Source organism: Lithobates pipiens, unplaced genomic scaffold (genome assembly GCF_037356315.1).
Source record: "Lithobates pipiens isolate NorthernLeopardFrog02 unplaced genomic scaffold, aLitPip1_a1.2 Scaffold_23, whole genome shotgun sequence".
In the NCBI taxonomy this organism is placed as follows: Eukaryota; Metazoa; Chordata; class Amphibia; order Anura; family Ranidae; genus Lithobates; species Lithobates pipiens.
The window spans coordinates 22100339-22117149 of record NW_027507785.1 but is presented as its reverse complement, the minus strand read 5'-3'; the positions used below and the strand labels follow the sequence as shown (position 1 = coordinate 22117149).

The window sequence follows — 16811 nt, the reverse complement described above, 5'->3', positions numbered from 1 at the left end:
ATGCATCCCTGATCATACCCCACTGGCGTGGTGCGAAAAAACCGAGCTCCCCTGACCCTGTCCTGGTGCCGTAGTCGCACAGGTACTCAATGATGGCCCTCTGCTGCGTGTGCAGCCACTGCAGAATGGCTAATGTTGAGTTCCACCTGGTGGGCATGTCACATATAAGGCGGTTCTTGGGCAGGTTCAACTCCTTTTGCAGCTCAGCCAGCCGAGCACTGGCATTAAATGATCAGCGGAAATGCACACAGACTTTCCTGGCCTGCCTCAGGACATCCTGTAAGCCCGGGTACCTGCCCAAGAACCGCTGCACCACCAGGTTAAGGACGTGAGCCACACAGAGCACATGGGTCAGTTGTCCCTGTCTGAGGGCGGAGAGGAGGTTGGTGCCATTGTCGCAAACCATCATTCCTGGCTTCTATTGCCTTCCACATGCCAGTAGAGAGCCGGAAACGCCTTTGAGAAAAAGTGGCGTTTGGGGACCTGCCACTGAGGAACCGCACATTGCACAAACTCAGGCCGAGTCTACCAACTGAAAAGGCAGCAGTTAAAGTGCTAGCAATTTAGCCAAGCTAGCATTCAACCGCTGGGCATGTGGATGGCTGGGAGTGAACTTATTTCGATGGTTCAGCAGCTGGGGCAGGCAAATTTTCCTGCTACAATCGGACGTGGGTGTACTGCTAGCAGAGTGCCCGCAAGTACTTGGCTGTGACACACCTAATTCTACACCTTCATTCCTCTCAGTGCAGGTTTTAGAGAGGACTGAAGGTCTAGTGGGGTTGGAGATCCCAGCTGATGAGGAGCAAGGAGAGGTCCGCTTTGTTCTTTGGTTTGGGTCTTTAAGGTACGCTTGCCAATGAGCTGCATGGCAGGTCAACATATGTCTGGTCAAGCATGTGGTGCCAAGAGGCTGTTTTGGCCACACGAGATACACTTGAGACATATGTTTCAAATAGCAGTGGTGCAATCTGATGCACTCGTCTCAAAAAAGGCCCACACCAAAGAACTTTTGGAATAATGCGCAGAGGCAGCGCCCTGCACAGGCGGAGCTCTGCGGTGTGATTCAGTCGGTGTGCTGCCCCTAAGATGGCCTCCAGAGGGCATCCTGCCTCGTTGGAGATGTGCCCCCTCCTCCTCTCAGGCACCCACGTGGAGTCAGTGACCTCACCATCCCCTCCCTCTTCATCACTGGAGCAAACCTGGCAGTATGCTGCAGCTGTTGGAACATGACTGCCAGATTGCTGTCCTTCTTGAGCATCCCCTCTCTCTGTGCTCACGCTACTGCCTTCCTCTATCTGGGTATCATCATCAGAGCATTCAAAACCCTGGGCATCCTCCTGGAGCATGTACCCAACACTGTGCTCAAACAGTTCGGGGGACTCCTCAGGAGGACATGGTGGGCCTAGGGAAGGAGTGACTGATGATGACATTGAGACGAGGGAAGAGGACGTGTTGGCAGCTGCTTTGCTAGTACCCTGAGCCTGGATGAGAGAGGATGAGGAGGATGAGGAGGGCTCGGTCATCCACTCTACCAAGTCTTCAGCATGATGCGGCTAAACACGTCTAGCTACCGAAAATAAGGACAAGGGTGTCCCATGGCCACGTACTGATGACAATGCACCGCATCCATGACCAGCACTGTTGTCTCTAGACACAGAGCCTGCTTGCCCTCATTTATTGGCTCATGACTGTCTGCCTCTCCTTGTTGGCCTTCCAGACATAGTAATAGCCTGCAGGGAGATGGGAAAACCAGCAATTGGGTAGTGTATATTGTGCTGTAGGCACACAACACCCACTAACTCCTGCAGATGCCTGAGAAAAGTCCCTGCCTATCTAGCTCTTTCTCTGCACACTGGAACACACTACACAAGGCCGCCACGCTGGTGGCCTTATATAGTGTGAGGCGTGTACTAAACCCCCCATAGCTAGCAACCCCCCATGTTGAGGGGGGGCGCTCGTCCCCACCCCCTTTTCTGGCCGGCCGGGTAGCGTGCTTGGATAAGGGTCTGATATGGACCTGGGGGGGACCCCCACGCCATTTTTTCAGCGTAGGGATTCCCCTTTAACTCCATACCAGGTGACGGGACCAGCGACGCCTCCCTCGCTGGTCCCGGCTACCTGGAGCCGCACACAAAATGACTTTCCTCTGTGTGTGAGGGCGAGTCCGTTCATTTCAAAAGAACGGCGGATAGTCCGGCGGACTTAGTCCACTGGACCTAGTCCACCACAAAAGTACAGTGTGTGGGCAGGTAGCTCATTCAGAAAGTCCGGTGGACAGTCTGCCAGACTAAGTCCATCGGATAGTCTGATACGTGTGTACACGGCATTAGTCAACAAGTTAGATGTGTAATTTATGCTCCTAGAACACGTGACGGCGCTCCCTGCATGTTGGGTCTCTCTAAGCCCATGTACACACGGTCGGAGATTTTGCCAACCAAATCCGTGGATTTTGCTCGTCGGATTTAGTCCGACGGATTGTGTCCGAAACTGTTGCATACACACGGTTGGGCCAAGTTAGCGAAAAATCCAAATCGTTACGATGGGACTACATTCAGGCTAGTAGCCAATAGCTTTGATGTAGGAATTTGATCTGAGCATGCGTGGCACTTGGTCCGATGAAAATGCTCTACACATGATCGGATTAGGTTCGTCCGGCCCAGTTGGTCGGGAAATATTTCCAACATGTTGGAAAATTGGGTCGGACGGAGATTCGGACGGAATCAGTCCGATGCATAACACACACAGTCGGATTATCTGATGACACGGTCCGATAAGACTCATTCCGACAGATTCTCCGACCGTGTGTACAAGGGCTAAGTGGCCGGGCTGTGAAAAAGTCCCACACATGTGGTATCGCCATACTCGGGAGGAGCAGCAGAATGTATTTTGGGGAAATATTTGTGGTATACATATGCCATGTGAGATAAATAACCTACTACAATGACAATTTTGTGGGAAAAAAAAAAAAATCTTTATTTTGCAAAGAATTGTGGGAAAAAAATGACAACAACAAAAACCTCACTATGCCTCTTACTAAATATCTTGGAATGTCGACTTTCCAAAAAGGGGTCATTTGGGGGGTATTTGTATTTTCCTGGCTTGTTCGGGTCGCAAGAAATGAGATAGGCCACCAGTACTTCAGGTGTGACCAATTATTTATGATTTGTACCACAGCTTGTAGACTCTCTAACTTTCACAAAGACCAAATAATATCCACTAATTTGGGTTATTTTTACCAAAGATATGTAGCAGTATAAACTGTGGCCAAAATTCATGAAAAAAAATTATAATTTGCAAAATTTTATCACAGAAACAAAGAAAAATTTGTTTTTTTTTCATAGTTTTTGGTCTTTTTTCATTTATAGCTCAAAAACTAAAAAAAAAACTAAAAAAAAAAAAAGGTGATCAAATACCACCAAATGAAAGCTCTATTTGTATGAAAAAAAGGACAAAAAATTCATTTGGTTACAGTGTTACATGACTGAGTAATTAATTCAAAGTGTGAGAGCACCGAAAGCTGAAAATTGGTCTGGGCAGGAGGGGGGTTTAAGTGCCCAGTAGTCAAGTGGTTAATGTCACATTTAAAGGTACCTTTAAACTGTATCCAGTGAGGTTGACGTTTTTTTGCTGGAGTATGAACTGGGGGACAGTGACCCAGGGTGAATGCTCTAAGGGAAACAGGTTTTACCCGCCCCCCCCCCCCCCCCCGAACAGTTTGTGAGCATGTACTATGGGGTCAATAAGTAAAACAGGTAAATACTTACCACATTCTTGATTTTAGCAAATTCAGAACTAAATGCAGTTGAAAAAACAGGAGCCTCAATCTATGAGTAGCATCAATCCTAGATTTATTTCTAGTTATAGTAGTTATATTTTTATTTGTATTCTTATCCTACAACAAATCGTCCTGTGAAGTGCTCTCAGCAATATTAAAGAGGAAGTAAACCCTGATGGGTTTACTTCCTCTTTCATTCCCTGCAAAGGTAAAGCATAATAGACTACTATGCATCGCATCACATCGCATCGCATAGTAGCCCATTATGTGTCACTTACCTGACACAGGAGCCAGCGAAGTCACCGCTGTCCCCTGTAGCACAAAGCGTCCATCATCTTCTGGGTATCGCTGCTCCGACCACTCACAGCACTGGAGCAGCGATGACATGACTCTCCCATGCATGCGCACGGGAGCCGCCACTAACGACATATCGCCGTTAGAAGCGGCATACTCAGTGCGCCTGCGCTCCGCTGTCTATGGCGCATGCTCCGTAGACAGCAGTGCCTGTCTTTTTGTAACACGGTTTAGGAGATATTTATTGGACCTACAGGTAAGCTTTACTCTAGGCTTACCTGTAGGTCAAAGTGGTTTGTAAGAGTTTACAACCACTTTAATGTAGGCTTACCAAAAGGTAAATGTGGTTGTACAGGGAGTACAAACACTTTAAAGGGTTTGAAAACCTTCGTGTTTTTTCACCTTAATGCTTCCTATGCATAGCACTGCAGCTATTGGCTCCCACTGCTGTCAATCAAATCCATTAATATAGTATTCGTGTCTATGGACGCAAATGCTGGACTCGTCTGCAAGGTAATCCCCCCGGGATAGTGGTTCTCCTAGGACAGTGATGGCGAACCTTGGCAACCCCAGATGTTTTAAAAACTATATTTCCCATGATGCTCATACACTCTGCAGTGTATTTGAGCATCATGGGAAATGTAGTTCGAAAACATCTGGGGTGCCAAGGTTCGCCATCACTGTCCTAGGGGGTTATCTGATGCAGGGAGGAGGTGCCACTCTGTTCAAAACAAGCTGCACAGTGGAGGTAAGTATAACATGTTTGTTATTTTTAAAAAAAACAATCCTTTACAATCACTTTAAGAGCTGACTGAAGTCACCTTAAAGCGGTAGTAAACCCGCTAATGTTTTTTTTTTTTTTTACCACCTGCAAAGCAAAAGGCATAATGAGCTAGTATGCACCGCATACTAGCTCATTATGAAATACTTACCTTAGAATGAGGCCCCGACATCTGGCCCGATCCACGCCGAGGGAGCTGACATGCTCCCTCGGCATTTCTTCTGGGTATCGCGGCTCCGGCGCTGTGAGTGGCCGGAGCCGCGATATCGTCACTCCCGCACATGCGCGCGGGAGATTTCATTCCGGCCGGTCGGCCACTTTCCCGGATTTTCAGCCGAGAATCCTCTTGTGCGCATGCGCCGCTGCAGTCAGCGGTGCATACCGAGGGGAATATCTCCTAAACCGTACAGGTTTAGGAGATATTTTTTTTACCTACAGGTAAGCCTTATTATAGGCTTTCCTGTAGGTAAAAGTAAAAAAAAAGAGTATACAACCACTTTAAACACGCTTTGAGAAGCAAACCTGTCGGTCAACTTTTGAGGTTGAGGCCTATTTGCAGCCAGGAGACTAAAATGGAGGTAGCAGACATGACCCAGCTTTTGAGGACAGGAGCTATTCTAAACCCCTCCTCAATAGAGCTATCAAAATAGTTGTTGTAAACCCTTACAACACACTTTGACCTACAGGTAAACCTAGATTAAGGCTTACCTGTAGTTCCAAGAAATATCTCCTAAACCTACACGGTTTAGGAAATATATTTGCCGAAAGACAGGCACCGCTGTCTACGGCGCATGCACCGTAGACAGCAGCACGCAGGCGCACTGAGCGCGTCAACGGCAATATACCACGTGTGGCGGCTCCCGTGCGCATGCGCGAGAGTGACGTCATCGCGGCTTCGCCGAATGACAGCGGTGGAGCAGCGAGACCCACCGAGAAGATGGATGCGCCGGACTACAGGGGCCAGCGGTGACTTCGCTGGCTCCTGTGTCAGGTAAGTGACACATAATGGACTACTATGCGATGCATAGTAGTCTATTATGCTTTACCTTTGCAGGGAATGAAAGAGGAAGTAAACCCATCAGGGTTTACTTCCTCTTTAAGGCTTACCCGTAGGTGCTTGAAATATCTCTATCTATCTCTATTTACTAAAAAGCCGAGTACCAATGTCATCGGCGCATGTGCACTTTAGAAAGGGCACATTGTGATCATTCGATCACTATGTGATCACAATATCAACAAAGCTGTTATAAATGCATTCATTCATAACAGCTGTTACCTATGCTGTGGTAGGCCCACAGATATCACATTGTACCTGGGCCAGTCACAGCATATTGTACAATGTGATTAGCTGTAGCCAATCACAGATCACTAGTGATCACAGCTGTCAAAAATGTAAACCTATTTATGACAGCTGAAAACTTTGCTGTTATAATGACCTTCATTGTAAGGCTCGGTTCACACAGGGGGCGACACGAGGCGACACAACTTGCCGTGCCGCGACCTGACAAGTCGCCCCCGTTCTGTACTATGGAACCGTTCTAAGAGGAGCGACTCGAGTCGCTCCAACTTAGAAAAAAGGTTCCTGTACTACTTTTGGGCGACCTCGGGTGACTTGCATTGACTTCTATACAGAAGTCATTTGCAAGTCGCCGCTGAGGTCGCGGCAGGTCGCGGCGCGGCAAGTCGTGTCGCCCCCTGTGTGAACCGAGCCTAAGAGAAAAGTGTAAAAAAAGTCCCTGATCACCCCCTCAGAATAGTACAGTGTTACTATAGTGACACTGAACTACTCTGGTGAAAGTATGTAAAAAAAATAAAAAAAAATAAATAAATAAAAAAGTTACAAATGATAAAAGAATGTTTAACCACCTCAATACTGGACACTTTCACCCCCTTCCTGCCCAGGCCATTTTTCAGCTTTCAGCGCCGTCCCACTTTGAATGACAATTCCCACGTCATGCATCACTGTACCCAAATAAATTTTTAATCATTTTCTTCACACAAACAGAGCTTTATTTTGGGGGTATTTAACCAGTTCCCGACCGGCACATGACAATGTACGTCGGCAGAATGGCACAGGCGGCAAATTGGCGTACAGGTACGTCCATTTGTATTTGCCGCCCTGCCATTGCATGCGCGCTGGTTGGGACCCCCGTGAGTCCGGTCTCGGGTCCCCGCGGACTCGATTGCCGCGGGGATACCCGCGATCGTCTCACAGGGAGGCTGAACGGGGAGATGCCGATGTAAACAGCATCTCCCCGTTCTGCCTAGCAACAAGTGACGCTGATCTCTTCTCCATGTGATTGGAGCAGAGATCAGTGTCACTAACACACAGCCCAGCCCCCCACAGTTAGTAACACAGCCCTAGGACACACTTAACCCCTACACTGCCACCCACTGGTTAACCCCTTCACTGCCAGTGTCATTTACACAGGAATCACTGCATTTGTATAGCACTGATTGCTGTATAAATGACAATGTTCCCAAAAATGTGTAAAAAATGTGTCAAAAATGGCCGATGTGTCTGCCATAATGTCGCAGTCACAATAAAAATCTGATCTCCGCCATTACGAGTAAAAAAAAAAATATATATATATTAATAAAAATGCTATAAAACTATCCCCTATTTTGTAAACGCTATAAATTTTGCGCAAACCAATCAATAATCGCTTATTGCGATTTTTGTTTTACCAAAAATATGTAGAAGAATACGTATCAGCCTAAACTGAGGAAAAAAACGTTTTTTTAAATATTTTTGGGGGATATTTATTATAGCAAAAAGTAACAAATAATGTGTTTTTTTCAAAATTGTCGCTCTATTTTTATTTATAGCGCAACAAATAAAAACCGCAGAGGTGATCAAATACCACCAAAAGAAAGCTCTATTTGTAAGAAAAAAAGGACGTCTATTTTGTTTGGGAGCCACATCACATGACCGCGCAATTGTCAGTTAAAGTGACGCAGTGCCGAATCGCAAAAAGTGGTCTGGTCTTAAGTCAACAAAATGGTCCGGTCTGAAAGCGGTTAATCACTGCTGTTTTTTTTATTTTTTCCTTAAAAAAAAAAAGACTGAGAATTTTGAAAAAAAAAAAAAAAAGTTCCCAATCTCGGTAAAGTGCTGTGGCTCTTTACCCATGTGATCAGCTGTGTCCAATCACTTGTAAACACGGAAGTGACATTTATCGGCTCGCCTCACAAAGACAAAGTGTGAGTAGAGAAGAGACAATCGGAGGCGTCTCCTCACAGGAGAGACACGTCTATGTAATCAGGGCACTGATTACAGCGCAGCCCCAACAGTGCCCATCACTGATATCACTCTGTGCCCATCAGTGAGACCAGTCAGTGCCCATCAGTGATGCCAATTTGTGCACATCAGTGAGGCCAGTCAGTGCCACCTATTATTGTACATCAGCACAGCTCCCAACTGTCCCTGATTTGGAGCAATGTCCCTCTGTCCCTCTTTCCTCCTCATCTGTCCCTCATTTTGGTCTGATCTATATAGTTGTATATAAAATGCACTTTTTATCTATCAAAAATTGTTTTTTTCGGAGTTAAACCTTTCATCTGATTTCTAAATTGCTGCATTTGTAAATTCCAAAAGCCGATATAAAGGAATAGTAGTGGTAAAAAAAGCAATTGTGGGTTTAACCAATCTTTTTTTTTTTTGTACAATTTTCCTTTAAGGGGGAGTGGCAAGGGGTGTGTCCTATGCCTGCATACTATTGCTGATAGGTGTCCCTCATTCCCATCTCAGAAAGTTGGGATGTATGCATCAGTGCCACCTCATCAGTGAAGGAGAAAACCTACTTATTTACATTATTTTCTGACAGAGACTATGGAAAACTTTTTGCTTTTTCAAATGATTTTGTCTTTTTTTTTTTTTTTTAAGCAAGGTTGAAGCAAGTGTAAATCAGCGTTCGCTGTGTTTTTCCAGCTAGCTCCTCCCCCATTCTAATTACCACTCACAAGGTATTTGCACGTTAGCTCCGCCCACTACAACCCTTGAGGGCACACCCACACCCAGAGCCCCTTCAACTAGATCCGCTGTTCTGACACAGAGTGTCCGCCTATGGGATAGTGTCCGCCCCGTACTGTGCAGGCGCAGCGCTTGTGCAGTACGGAGAAGAAGGAGACTCCGAAAGTCTCTGAAGATGAACGGCGCCTGCGCACTAAGTCCAGGTTGAAGCCCCACCATCCAAGTGGACATACGGTTGCTCATAGTAACAGGGCGCCTAGAGGCGATTCAGTTCGCATTGTGCGCTATACAAGTATTTCATTCATTCAGGGCCTGCTTGGATGGTGGGGCTTGAACCTTGAGTCACTGCGCAGGCGCCCTTTATCTTCGGAGATGTTCAGCTTCTCCTTGTCCCCCTTACTGCGCAAGCACAGTACAGGCCAGTGTTCTGGCAGATAGTGTCCTGCCATCATATAGTGTCTGCCCCGTACTGCGCATGCGCAGTACGGGGCAGAAGAAGCTTTGGAAAATCTCAGAAGATGAACGGCGCCTGCGTCGTGAGTGGAGGTGGTAGCCCCACCATCCAAGCAGACACAGGGTTGTGAAAATTAGAGGGCCCTTCGCAGTTGAGCTTCGCTCAGCTCTTTTATATTCTAACTCTATGTCCACTTGGATGGTGAGGATAGAACCTGGACTCACGGCGCAGGCGCCGTTCATCCTCAGCTATTTTCATAATCTGTGTTCTGCGCATGCGCAGTACCCAGCAGACACTATCCGATGGGGGACCATATATGATAGGACACCGGACACTATCCGCTGGGGGAGGACACTATGTGATCAGACACCGCCCCCATTCTACACCTGAGCACTGTGCTCCACCCCCATAAATAGAAACATCACAGCCAGATCCGCCCCTCCCACAAGACATTCATCCGATAGCTTGGCCCCCTAGTGTTCTGCGCTTCCACCGCCGCTCCCAACACCCTCCCCTCTCTGCCCTCTCTACCAACATGTCAGCAGGGAAGGGCGGAGCCGAGGGCCGGAAACGAGTAACGCAGGCCGGAAGTGCGGCAGTGCAGGGCGTGGTCGGCAGATAACGGGACCGGAGGAGGGCGGAAGTACGAGGTGAGGGGAGCGGAGATGTCTGTACCGGGGAATACCGGAGAAGGGGGAGAGACTTCTCTGTGGTGGGGGAGGGTGTTGTTGTATCCGCACACCGAGTACTGAGAGGGCCACATAGATGGAACTCGTCCTCACAGATTACCATGACAACCGACCGATAACCAACCCTTGTCCGGGGCCTACACCGACCACCCTACCTACCAACCAACCCACTCACCTACCTGTATACATAATGAGGATTGTACAATGTACTCTGATTATACAATTCTACTGAACCGCCCATCACTTCACATAGAAATGTGCAAGAACTGTGTAATCCGTCCGTATGACCGATCTTCTCTGTGTTCTAGGGACCCTCTGCATGGAGAATGAGCGCCGTCTTCTGTAATCTCCGGTGAGCGTCCACACATCACCCCCCCATCATCATCATCATCATACCCCCCACCATCATCTTCATCACCACACCCCCCCATCATCATCACCAACACAACACACCCCCCCATCATCATCACCAACACAACACACACCCCCATCATCATCATACCCCCATATCCTCATCATCCCCCCACCACCTTCATCATCATCATCATCATACCCCCCCACCATCATCATCATCATCCTACCCCCCATCATCTTCATTATCATACCCCCCCATCATCTTAATCATCACACACCCCCCCCCCCCATCATCATCATCACCACACACCCCCCATCATCATCATCATCACCACACACCCCCATCATCATCATCATCACCACACACCCCCATCATCATCATCATCATCACCACACACCCCCATCATCATCATCACCACACACCCCCATCATCATCATCACCACACACCCCCATCATCATCATCACCACACACCCCCATCATCATCATCATCATCACCACACACCCCCATCATCATCATCACCACACACCCCCATCATCATCATCATCATCACCACACACCCCCATCATCATCATCATCACCACACACCCCCATCATCATCATCATCACCACACACCCCCATCATCATCATCATCACCACACACCCCCATCATCATCATCATCACCACACACCCCCATCATCATCATCATCACCACACACCCCCATCATCATCATCATCATCATCACCACACACCCCCATCATCATCATCATCATCATCACCACACACCCCCATCATCATCATCATCACCACACACCCCCATCATCATCATCATCACCACACACCCCCATCATCATCATCATCACCACACACCCCCATCATCATCATCATCATCATCACCACACACCCCCATCATCATCATCATCATCATCACCACACACCCCCATCATCATCATCATCACCACACACCCCCATCATCATCATCATCACCACACACCCCATCATCATCATCATCATCATCATCACCACACACCCCCATCATCATCATCATCATCATCATCACCACACACCCCCATCATCATCATCATCACCACACACCCCCATCATCATCATCATCACCACACACCCCCATCATCATCATCATCATCATCACCACACACCCCCATCATCATCATCACCACACACCCCCATCATCATCATCACCACACACCCCCATCATCATCATCACCACACACCCCCATCATCATCATCATCATCATCACCACACACCCCCATCATCATCATCATCATCACACACCCCCATCATCATCATCATCATCACACACCCCCATCATCATCATCATCACCACACACCCCCATCATCATCATCATCATCATCACCACACACCCCCATCATCATCATCATCATCATCACCACACACCCCCATCATCATCATCATCACCACACACCCCCATCATCATCATCATCACCACACACCCCCATCATCATCATCATCACCACACACCCCCATCATCATCATCATCACCACACACCCCCATCATCATCATCATCATCACCACACACCCCCATCATCATCATCATCATCATCATCACCACACACCCCCATCATCATCATCATCATCATCACCACACACCCCCATCATCATCATCATCATCATCATCACCACACACCCCCATCATCATCATCATCATCATCATCACCACACACCCCCATCATCATCATCATCATCATCACCACACACCCCCATCATCATCATCACCACACACCCCCATCATCATCATCATCATCATCACCACACACCCCCATCATCATCATCATCATCATCACCACACACCCCCATCATCATCATCATCACCACACACCCCCATCATCATCATCATCATCATCACCACACACCCCCATCATCATCATCATCATCATCACCACACACCCCCATCATCATCATCATCATCATCACCACACACCCCCATCATCATCATCATCATCACCACACACCCCCATCATCATCATCATCATCATCACCACACACCCCCATCATCATCATCATCATCATCACCACACACCCCCATCATCATCATCACCACACACCCCCATCATCATCATCACCACACACCCCCATCATCATCATCATCATCATCACCACACACCCCCATCATCATCATCATCATCATCACCACACACCCCCATCATCATCATCATCATCACCACACACCCCCATCATCATCATCATCATCATCACCACACACCCCCATCATCATCATCATCACCACACACCCCCATCATCATCATCATCATCATCACCACACACCCCCATCATCATCATCATCATCATCACCACACACCCCCATCATCATCACCACACACCCCCCATCATCATCATCATCACCACACACCCCCATCATCATCATCATCACCACACACCCCCATCATCATCATCACCACACACCCCCATCATCATCATCATCACCACACACCCCCATCATCATCATCATCACCACACACCCCCATCATCATCATCATCACCACACACCCCCATCATCATCATCATCACCACACACCCCCATCATCATCATCATCATCATCACCACACACCCCCATCATCATCATCATCACCACACACCCCCATCATCATCATCATCATCATCACCACACACCCCCATCATCATCATCATCATCATCATCACCACACACCCCCATCATCATCATCATCATCATCACCACACACCCCCATCATCATCATCATCATCATCATCACCACACACCCCCATCATCATCATCATCACCACACACCCCCATCATCATCATCATCATCATCATCATCACCACACACCCCCCATCATCATCATCATCACCACACACCCCCCATCATCATCACCACACACCCATCATCATCATCATCATCCATCATCCATCATCATCATCCATCATCATCATCATCATCAATCATCATCATCATCATCATCATCATCATCATCAATCATCAATCATCAATCATCAATCATCATCATCACCACACACCCCCCATCATCATCATCATCATCATCATCATCATCATCACCACACACCCCTCATCATCATCATCATCATCATCACCACACACCCCCCATCATCCATCATCCATCATTCATCATTCATCATTCATCATTCATCATTCATCATTCATCATTCATCATCCATCATCCATCCATCATCACCACCACACACCCCCCATCATTCATCAGATCGCATTATCCCATCATCGCATTCCAACACCACATCCCATTATCCCATTACACCCTAACACCACATCTCATCTCATTGCATCCCTATATTTCTAATATCCCATTCCAACGTTGCTTCCCATCTCATCATCACTTCCCATCTCATCATCACTTCCCATCTCATCATCACTTCCCATCTCATCATCACTTCCCATCTCATCATCACTTCCCATCTCATCATCACTTCCCATCTCATCATCACTTCCCATCTCATCATCACTTCCCATCTCATCATCACTTCCCATCTCATCATTGCATCCAAACACCACATCCCAACATTGCATTTCATCATTGCAATGCATCACATTCCTTCATCACATCCCTGCATCCCAACATCATTCTATCCCAACACCGCACTGTTCCGTATATCCCATACTTGTTGTTGTATACAGATCCTGTATTCTTGTACGTCCTCCCATGGAGATTGGGCTCCTGTATTTCTGTACATCGTTTGGGATCTTGTATTCCCGTACATCCTCCATGGAGATCGGGGGCTTGTATTCTCGTACATCCTCCATGGAGATCGGGGGCTTGGCTGGTCTTCTTCAGTACTCTGATCTTCTGCCATTTTGATTGACCGGGCTGAGGTGATATCACTCCCACATAGATCCAAGAGTTCAACTTACTGGTTGGGAAAAAAAAAACTGCCTAATCTATGGGCTGCTTTTAGTTCCTCTGTCCTATAATACAGTCTTCACCACAGCAGGGCACAAGGCGGGAGGTGGAGCAGGTCGTCTTCTGAATGCCGGGGTGACCCTGGATACTGCTTCCCTGGATCAGCATCATGCACTTTGTTTGTGCCGTCAGGCTGGCCACCGGCAACATAGAAATGAATGACGCTGTGTATTTTAGGTGCTTGGCGTTGTTTATGATTGCTGCACTTTGGAAACACAATGCAAATACTGAACATGTCGCTGCGGGCAAGGGAAAATCTTGTAGAGGGCCGGATGTGGGCCAAGGGCTGCAGTTTGGAGACTCCCGATCTTGATGCTGCACAGTTCTGTCAGTGTGCTTTAGTAATTGACATTGTGAGAGTTGATCAGAATCATTTCCTGGTTGCACTTTTGGGTTCAAGGCCTGAAATGACTAAATCTCAATGGAGGATGTACAGGAATGAAGGATTCCCGGTATGGCTAGATTTATACATGGGTACATGCTTGGTCAATGTAACTATGTATATACCATACCTGGCCAATGCCCCTGCAAGCTGGAAATCGCTGTATACACATTGCTACTCCAGCGATTTCCACTTGCTCCTCGGTCAGTACCATTTGCAGAGAGCAGGTAAGTATACCAAAAAAAAATTAAAACTTATTTCTTTCTCTGCAGCCAAAGGACACCTATTCTATTTGTTTGCGTTCCCCATCATACAATATGCCTAAATAATTTCAAAGAAAATGTGTTACCTTTCCAGTTTTCTTTAACCGCTTCCCGACCAGCGCACGACGATGTACGTCGACAGAATGGCACGGGCAGGCATATTGGCGTACAGGTACGTCCAATATTCGATGCCGCCCTGCTATCGGGAGCGCGCCGCCGCCGGCCCCCGTGAGTCCGGTCGCGGGGCCCGCGGACTCGATCGCCGCGGGCATCCCCGCGATCGTCTCACGGAGCGGCCGAATAGAGCAAATGCTGTGTAAACACCATTTGTCTATTCTGCCTAGCAACTAGTGACGCTGATCTCTGCTCCATGTGATTGGAGCAGAGATCAGTGTACACTAAATGAAAGCCCAACCCCCCCACAGTTAGTAACACTCCCCTAGGAACACTTAACCCCTACACTGCCACCCACTGGTTAACCCCTTTACTGCCAGTGTCATTTACACAGGAATCACTGCATTTATATAGCAGTGATTACTGTATAAATGACAATGGTCCCAAAAATGTGTCAAAAATGTCCGATGGGTCCCCCACAATGTCGCATTCACAATAAAAATCGCAGATCGCCGCCATTACCAGTAAAAAAAATAAAATAATAAATTATTAATAAAAATGCTATAAAACTATCCCTATTTTGTAAACGCTATAACTTTTGCGCAAACCAATCAATAATCGCTTATTGCGATTTTTTTTTTTTTTACCAAAAATATGTAGAAGAATACGTATCGGCCTAAACTGAGGGAAAAAAATGTTTTTTTATATATTTTTGGGGGATATTTATTATAACAAAAAGTAAAAAATAATGCGTTTTTTTCAAAATTGTCACTCTATTTTTGTTTATAGCGCAAAAAATAAAAACCGCAGGGGTGATCAAATACCACCAAAAGAAAGCTCTATTTGTGGGAAAAAAAGGACGTCAATTTTGTTTGGGAGCCACGTCGCACGACCGCGCAATTGTCAGTTAAAGCGATGCAGTGCCAAACCGCAAAAAGTGGTCTGGTCTTTGACCAGCAAATTGGTCCGGTCTGAAAGTGGTTAAAGCAGATTTATACATGGGACTCTGCTTGTGTGTGCAATTCGGTTATGCAGAACTTTTTCTTAAAAGCATTAACATACAATGTACCACCCCCAGTCTTGGGATCTTTGTTAGGGCAGATGGGTTGATTTACTAAAACTGGAGTGTGCAAAATCTGGTGCAGTGCATGGTAGCCAATCAGATTCTAACGTCAGCTTGTTCAATTAACCATTTGCTGCCCAAAGACGTCGCATGGATGTCTAAGTTGCAGTTAACCACAGAGCTCATCTTTGGTCAGCAAGAAAAACTTACGGCTGCTATCCCGGGAAGAAGGTGCTAGGATCACTTTTTTATGAAAAAAAAAGATAATCGTTGGCTGCAAACAAAGATGCTGGGATGATGTCTGCTACCTGGAATCCTCCTTTTCCCGGGATTGCAACCAGCAGTTTTGCTGGCTGACCATAGATGAGCTCTATGGTAAAGAAAACTGAAAGCAACAAGCATTTTCGTCACTTCTGGTTTTCTCGATGTTACCGGTGCCATTCTTAAATTGGTAAAGCATCCGGTCACACTGATCTTGGTGGGATCAGATGCTTGTAAGGGCAGAGGAGACTCATGGAGGTCTAATAGACCCCAGATCTCTCCATGTAGAGTACCTGTCACATGCCTATTGCTGTCAGAAGGGATGTTTACATTCCTTGTGACAACAATAAAAGTGATCTTAAAAAAAATAAATAAATAAATAACAAACGTGCACAAAGATGAATGCATACATAGGTCACGCAAGCATATGTTAATGGTGATTGCACCACACGTGCAGTATTGCTGCGAACGTTATAGCAAGAGCAATAGTTC

General features: G+C 46.8%; 1 protein-coding gene across 2 annotated transcripts in view; it reads left to right on the top strand.

Moving 5' to 3' along the window:
* The first annotated feature begins 9805 nt into the window (after positions 1-9805).
* APBB1 (amyloid beta precursor protein binding family B member 1) overlaps positions 9806-16811 on the top strand; it is a 67922-nt gene continuing 60916 nt past the window's right edge. The window contains exons 1-2 of one of the 2 annotated variants that reach the window (XM_077451295.1): positions 9806-9927; positions 10275-10319. The gene's annotated coding sequence lies outside the window, so the exon portion shown is untranslated. The remainder of the gene's footprint in view (positions 9928-10274; positions 10320-16811) is intronic. The other variant, XM_077451296.1, reaches the window with a different exon arrangement.